The sequence below is a fragment of the Aulonocara sp. 'chitande type north' Nkhata Bay genome, linkage group LG1, assembly GCF_057382095.1.
Source record: "Aulonocara sp. 'chitande type north' Nkhata Bay isolate Kocher_YH1m ecotype deep benthic linkage group LG1, A_spYH_male_GT1.1, whole genome shotgun sequence".
Classification (NCBI taxonomy): Eukaryota; Metazoa; Chordata; class Actinopteri; order Cichliformes; family Cichlidae; genus Aulonocara; species Aulonocara sp. 'chitande type north' Nkhata Bay.
Genome location: NC_141344.1, coordinates 29609561 through 29617973, shown reverse-complemented (window position 1 = coordinate 29617973; position 8413 = coordinate 29609561).

Sequence of the window (8413 nt, the reverse complement as noted above, 5' to 3'; positions counted from 1 at the left end):
TATTCTTTTTAACTTTCAGACAGTTTCCCTAAAGCTCTGCAACAAGAGGTGAAGAGTGCACAGTTAGCACGACTGCGAGAGCCGCAACAGCCACATTAATGGGAACTACGCCAGGCTGAAATAAAAGGGAATTCTGATGTAGGTTCAGGCCCGCCTGCAGTGGTTTTATCGTAGAACACGTTTAGAGCAGTGAAACTAAACCTAAAAAGTGAAGTTGCAACTCGCAAAACCAAAAAGCTGTGAGGCGAGAGATGCTGAGATGCTTCGCAGCGTCGAGAGGAAGTTTGGTTGTAATTCATTGTGGGTTTGTAACTGCAAGTGACTGCAATGTGTAATTTGTCATTTAAAAAAAAGGAAGAAAAAGAAAGAAAGAAAAAGGTAAAACTGCGGAGGAAGCTTAAATGATGGAAGCGTATTTAAGCATAAATAAAACACACACACAGTCCATGTTTACATGCAATTAGCTGCTTTCCAGCTCCTCACAGATCAGCCAGTTAGAACTTCAACGGTTAGAATTAAAGCACAAATGAAGGATTAAAGAGGCTGAGAAACAATGGAGGTGAAAAAAGGAGCTAATCTAATTAAGATCTCAATCACTCAATTAGATCTGAGCAGGAGAAACAAATGGCAAGTAAATTCTTTCATCATAACAACCGGTTTAATTGCTCCAAGACAGAGCACTGACATCTGGCATGTCCCCTCAAGACTGTTGAGGTTGTGCATATGTGTGTGTGTGAATGAACACACATACAGAGGAAGAGGGATTAGAAGGGCGGGAGTTCAACGATGAGTGTGCTTTCACTGAGCCCTGACTGTGTTTATGAGCATGAAGCTGCCCGAGTGCAGTGGAGCAGCAGCCTGGTTTATGCATCCGCACTTCAGCCACATGGTCAGTGGAGAGTGGCCAGATTAATGGGACTGGGGGCCATTCTCCTCATGAGAGAGCGGTGCTGGGACACACAACGAGGTCACTTGCTCTTTGAGGAAGAGGAGATGCGATTTTTTTTAGGGACAGAAACTCACACACGAGGCCCGATCGTCGGTAAGCAGCCTGAGAGAGAGTCTGCGAGGCACAGCACCGCGGTTTTGGTGTGAGGTGCTGTGCCAAAAAAACAAAAGAAAAACTCAGCTGCACCACGTCTTGTTGTGAGCCTGCCTAACCACTTCCTCATGCTGCAAGCAGAGAGGTCAGGGTTCAGTCTGGTCCTCCAACAGCCAGGCTGCAATAACAAGAGTGCTGAAAACAAGAAGTCTCTTCTCATTTTCGGTGTTCAGCTGTTTTTTCTTGTTTTGTTTTTTTAACTTCTACCCACAACCCCTGCATTGCTCTTCCTCTATCCTCTATCCAGAAATGATTAATATGCATTTTGTTTCTAAGAAGGCCTCATTACTTATGGCTTCCACAGATGTATCATTACGTGCGCAGAACAACCGGTCTTAAATGGATGAGCTCAAAAACAGACAGGCATAAGAAAGAATGCTGAAATGACCCAATCAGTCCCATATTTTGAAAAAGAATTCATGCAAGAAGTAGGTTACGCTGCACAGAAATGATGACGGCGGTGAAAAAAAGGAAAGAGATTAATAACAGGCTTTTATATCAATGGGCAGTAGTTTCCACATACATGAAAACACAACCTTCTGGGAGGGGAGTGGCTCTGATTGCAAAGTGCATTTGTTTTTGTTGCTTTTACAAAGAGATCTCAACCACTGAGACCAGCACTAGAGAGATGGTAATTTGCTGCCCCCTGCTGGTCAGAACTGATGTTGCAGTTGTGATAAACTGAAAAAGTTTGCAACCTTACAAGCACACAAATACACCAAGAAGGATTAAGAACAAACAACTCTTTGACTGTAACATTCATATCTGATTAAACTCAACTGCTATCCATATGTGTGGACAAATTTCTCCTTGTAAGGACGACAGAGATTAGCTCGAACTTCAACTGTTGGGACTTTTCTTTAAATCTGGGTTTGAACAGTTAGTTTAAATTAATTTTCTGTTTCCCACTTTTTTAAACGAGTCATATGAACAAACTGACATATTAGAATGTAATTTTTTGCTGGACAAGGATTAAAATATTCTGTTTAGCACCTTACAAGCTAGTTTATGTGTGACAAAAATATGGATCTTTGAATGGATGGACATAAATAACACAGTTTGTTATACCTCATGTAGTCTATTGGTCCTTTTAGTTGACCTTGTGTTGGTTAGAAGGTCTTAATTGTGCTCTCTTTGATGAACTAAGTAGTAAATGCACAAGTGTAGGAGAAAGGACTTACCACTGTTTAAATATTGTTGCACTGAATGCTTAAAAGTACCAATAAACAAGTTTAGAGCATCACATCCACAAGAACGTGCCTTGTTCTTCCCTAAAATGCCCAGCAGCTGCGCATAAACAAGGCACTGGTCCTATAAAACTACCAGCATAATGACTGTATGATTGCCTTGGCTTAAGATGAATAGCAGCTTGAAAATGCAGCAAAGTGTGGTAATTAATGCTGGTTATATATGATCGAAAATATCAGGAATACAATAATCATTATGATGTTTAATACTTGCAAAACTGGACTGGACATAAAAATGTAGTATTATAATCCTTTTTGAAGAACATTGTATCATTATTTATGTTTTATTTGCATATTTTGTATGTGAAAATTTCATGAGACAAGAAAATAAATTTTGTATTTAACTCAGTCATACTTTCCAAAACACAAAGATCTCGTCTCTTTAGTTCACACTCCAAAAATGGCTTCGTGTATAACAGACAAAATCACTCAAACTGTATTATTAAATCTGTTTGTGTCTGTCTCCTCTTCTCTATCTAATGTATATCAGTTGCGATCATAAAACTCCACAACTCCACGCGTGAAAAAAGACAAAGAGCAAAGATTATATTTGATTCCACTTTGTGCTTCAGTCCCCTTCAAAGTGTTCTATTTGGGCAACGCTGCAGACCTTTGAGGTGCTCCTGCTCTCCCTGATTTGTGCATATGCAGTCTGTGTAGGATCATCTTTAGTGCAAACGACGACCTTTAAACTTCACTTGTATTTGGGGAAGAGGACAAAGTTACAGGGAGAAAAAACCCCTCTCATCACCTCAGAAATACTTCTCATAAGTTTCTGAGCTTCACAGTGAAACTGCAAGCACACAAGTGCAAGCGGTATTTTTTCAGCTGTCATAAGGCAGTGGTTTCTAAGGGGGATGTAAAGCACAGGCATGCTTAAATCCATTTAATAGAAAGCAGAACTTACATTAAGCTGAAAGTAAAATGGGTTTAACAGCAACGAGAGAAACAACGGCGAGCAGACGCAGCGTGGTGGAGAAAGGCTGCTGGATGCTGGAAGTCACAGAAGTACCAGATGTTTACATTTGATCTTGAAGGAAGTGGCAGTTCACAATCCCAGAGGGAGTGTGCTGGTATTAATAGGTCAGAATGGTGTGTGTGTGTGTGTGTGTGTGTGTGTGTGTGTGTGTGTGTGTGTGTGTGTGTGTTGTGTGTGTGTGTGTGTGTGTGTGTGTGTGTGTGTGTGTGTGTGTGTGTGTGTGTGTGAGATATACAAGTGGGTCATAGATGTGGTTCCAGAAACACTCCGGTGGGTCAGGAGGCCGACTTGGAGGTGTATTTGCGCATTTCTGGCGAGGGTGTCTGTTGAATGGCTTTGCCCTCGCAGGTTGGCTTCAATATTTGTTGTGCGGATGATTTATAAATATTTCCCTTTGGTCTCACCAAGGGCGAGGTATCTTGCCAAGGGAAAGCTCTCTCTGAAGTGAGGCCATGAAAGTCAGGGCTGCGAGCTGCCTGCATGCTTAAACAAACATGCGCGCGCGCACACACACACACACACACACACACACACACGTCTGCAGTGAAATGCTCTCTTCTCTGTCACACATACCTCTCTCTGTAGATCGTCAAAACTAAATAACCCTGATCAGGCGAATGAGAGCTCTTCCCACTAGACATCGGATGTAATGCAAACACGTCAATGACAGAACGCTCTTAATACACATTTCAAGACACTGAACTCGTCTATGAGAAAAAAGGGGAGAAACTGAATAAGAACACCTCACAGTAATTAAAAAAAAACACCAAAAACCAACCTTGAGCTCTGAATTGTGCGATCAAAGCGCATGTCGAATGGGAAGAACAACAAAAATCTTTCTGTTTCAAGCTGTGTATGACTGAGAGCTGGAATCAGCAAAGTGCATTTAAAATGTCACAATTAATATATTCAAGATAAAGAAAGGCCCTTTAAAAATAATGTGCATATACGTGATGTGCTATCTATTATTATATATTAATAAAGCCATTTGTTGCAGTGAGAAAGCGATTTGGAGCTACTATATATATAACTGTCAGCTTACTGTATGACAGTGCAGCATAGTTTATGAGATTGTTATATGGTTGGTGTGAGATCACAGGTCTCTGCGGTTGGTTATGCACTTTCCAGCGCTGCACATTTGCATATTTGTCACAACCCCAATCAACACTGCTAAAGTTTAAAAACCCAAACATTTGCTTTTCAGAATTTGCCCTGAATAGTTCTTTTTTTTGTTTTATTCTGAGCTGCGTAGACTAAAGACTACCAAATGTGGAGGAAAAGGAAAAAACGAATGCAGATGTCTCTGTTTTACAGCCTGTTTACATCTTGTGAACTCCTGCCCCAGGAAAAGGGTTTCCTTTTAAGTGTCTTATTAGATGGTGTGACAATATAGCCTTGTATAAGTTGTTCAGCTCTTGACCGCCAGCTCCATCCTATAAAGCTGATTTGAAACCCGACTCGGTTAATATCTACGATCCAGCATGACAATAACTCAGCAACTGAAACCGCTGCTCAAGCAGGAAAGAGGTTTTGAGTGCTTGACCTTTTGATCTCCTGGCTACTGAATCCAAGCTCTGTTGAGGAAATGAACCCTCTGAGCCACTATATCATCATCAAGAGCTGGATGCTCTAAATTAGTCTCATTGTGGTCTTTAAAATGAAAACAGAGGCTGCTGGTCGGTCACTTTGAGAACAGGGGGATTTTTATGTGCTGTATATTTGTTCTCCAAGGACAGTTAATCTTGAAGTAATGCCACCTATAAGCGTCATGAAACTTTTAGTCAGTTTTCATCAAAGAAGCTAAAACGTGTTGTATTAGTTAACAGGTTTGTTTTGGGGAGAGCTGAGCTAGCTGCTTCTAGCCTGTATGCTACGGCGGCCTGACATGCTGCTGCTGTCATAGCTTCATATTTATCCTACATAAGCAGATGTGACATGATTATGTATTTTATCTGTTGCCCAGAGTTTGATTTGATCAGAAAATAAATACACCTTCATTTCTCTGTGTTTAGTGTCTGTTAAAACAGATGAAAAAGGTGATTAGCTTAGCTTAGCGTATGTAGAAGCAGAAACTAGTGCCTAGAAAGGTCCCTAATTAATATGTAACTCCTCATTAGTTTAATTTAATAAACAGAAATATGGTTTCACAGCAAATGACGCTTATTTTCATTCAGTTTTGTTGCAAGTGGTTGGTCTTTCATGTTTGTGGATTCTCTCAAGTTGAACGCTAGCCATCCTTTTTTAAGAGGAACAGAAAACACAGACATCATATGCCAGATAGATCTAATACTGTATGCAAAGGATGGACATGGCTTTCAGGTCCGAAACACTGTGTGGAAGTATCATAAGTCTGCTCATCTATGACCTCGGCAAACATCTCCCTGATTCATTTAGGAGCTCAGTGCAGTTTTAAGTTTTGAGTCCCCTGATGTGATCTACCTTATGAGTCCCTTGGTTTCACAGTCTGATCCACCTGTAGTTCCTGTTATTTGGTAACTAAACAATGAAATGGTGACAACCATAATGCTCAGCTTAAGGCTTCACTGACCACTGGACATGTCAGTGGTGTCAAACTTACAATGATGCCAACACACAGCCTACTTTGGTCTTTAGTGGGTCGAACTTGCAAAACTCCCTTTTCTGCCAGACTAAAGCCCTTTAACTACACATTAAATCCCAGTTAATGTAAGAAAAAGAAGTGCAATTTCTCAGTTTTTCTACATTACAACAAAATTTTGCTGTAGTAAATGAAATAAATCTATCGGCACAAGCAAATAACTGTTTTTTGTTAATTCACAGAAAATGTCTTTTTTATTTTATACCCACTGAAAAAACAATTTCTATATTTGATAGTGGAAAAACAGGAACTATTCTGTCATTTAATTGCTATCAGCTTTGGTGTCGTATGAATGGCAATGGAGATTTCTTAATCAATCAGCAAAGCTGTTAAATGTATGAAAATTAAATTAAAAGTCCAAAATCTATGCCACATATTCCAAAGCAGTCTAGTTGGCCGGATTTGAGTCTTTGCTGGGACCATTCTGGCCCCCAGGCTTTATGTTCGACGCTTCTGGGTTATGCCATCTCTGCTTCTGTAGAGTCTATGGGTGGATGTTACAGTGAAAATGAGAACGCTGTTTGCTCATAAATTAGTGGTTTGCCAGTCAAAAGCATCCCCTGTCTTACTGTCTATTTTTGTCTAAACGGTGCCCTAATGAACATCATGTTGTATTAAGTGTGACTTGAAACTAGCAACTGGAAAATGTTTTTTGAGGTAATCAATCAAGTGAGAAGAAGGTTCATTATCTCGTAAAATTATATACAATAAGAGCTGTTTTGCTAAGATTGCAGGGTCATGGCATTTTCGTGGCTTTTCAGAGCTTAAACCTACATCCATCGTCCAAAAACAGGCTCCTCCTGGTGCCAAAAGGCTGTTGATCATCGTCCAAAGAAGTCAAAAGCCTAGACTCAGTTTTCTATCGCTAACTCTTATACCTGAGAAATATATATAATACTTATGACACACAGTAAGCCTTGGTGTCAGTGGTCTGTTTCGGCTGAACTAGCTATCCAACCAGCGTGCCATCCCAAGATACCGCAAGTGAAAAATGGAGCAGCTCCCAAATGCCAACATCAAATCAGTGCCAGTCTTCCAGGCTCGCAGCTTTTCATCCAGTCCTCATCATCGAGTCAAACACGGCCACTCCTAACCACACTAACAAGCTCGCGCTAACACCCTCAGGCTTATAAGCTAATGTTTCTAAGATGACTGAAGCAGCCAGGTGTGGCCTCAGCTGTATTTCCAAGCACCAAGCAACCCGCATGCGTTGTCTCATGCGTTGCACCGCGAGCAGACATGCAAAACTGGGGCGATTTTCCGTTTGAGAGGGAGAGATTATTGTAAAAGAAGTGGTGGGAAGGATGACAGTCAGAAGGGGAGAGTGTTGGGGAGGGGGTTGTGGCGATTTGGGCCCCATCTGTTTCTTGCTAACTCAATGAAGGGAGGAAGAAAAGCTGAGCAGATACACCAAGCATTAGTGGTTAACCAACTACTAATGAGGGAAAAAGAAAAACACTGAACTCAGATGAAACCGTTTAGCAGGCAGGGGTGTACAGTGTCCTTACTGGGTTTCAGGGAAAGATGGCCAACACTCACGTAAGCCCTGTGTGTAATAACCAAAGGGATAAATAGAAGAGGAGGCTGGGGCCTGTTTCTAATATATCTGTGCACGATGTTTTTTAACCCATTCACCGAGTGCAGGATTCTGTTTTATCACATGCATCCCACACCTTTGATACAGCAGAGGTCCACGGTGGTTGGCTCTGGCGTAGCCTTGGCATGTAAGACCCGATCCATCTGCCAGGGTTTGGGGTTTGTGGCTTTTCATTCCACTGATCGCCTCTCTTTCCTCATCTACCCTCACAAGCTTCTTCCTCAAAGCTCTGGAATAAATCCTGGGAAATGAGAGGGCCTCCTGCCCTCTCGCTGCTACTCATTCCCAGGTGTGCAAGTCCCAGGTCATTTTAGGATCAGACCGATGTGCTGCCAAAGTGTTATAAAGAAGAATAACAAATGACTGCCGATAAAGCGCATGGACGGATGTGAGGTGAGGAGCGAGAGTAAGGTGAGAGGCAGGGAAAAGAAACAAGACGAAATCAAAGAACGAGATGGAGAGCAGGCAGAGAGACGGGAGAGCTGGTTTGGGGAATGTGAGCCATGCTGAAACCATTCGGCTCAAATCAGCACCATGTGTCCTCCAGAGCCTTATTATCCCATAAATGAACTTTATTGAGGCAACAAAGTGCTTTGGAGCTCTGCAAAAACATTAAAGGGGCCTCGCCTGTCTCAGCCTGGAGCCAAGAGGAGTCCGGCTCCTCGAGGGACTAATGAAAAAAAAAAAAAGCGGGGCCCCTGGCCTCGTGTTCGCTGCCCTCGGTGTAGCCTCGCAAGCTGCCTGAGTAATGGCCTATTAGTGACAGAGAAATAGTTAGCAATTACACCAGGAAGACAAATACGGCACAGACCTCTTGACTGACCTGACCCGTGGAATTAACCAGAAAGGAAGGATGGGAGACAAAAGGTAA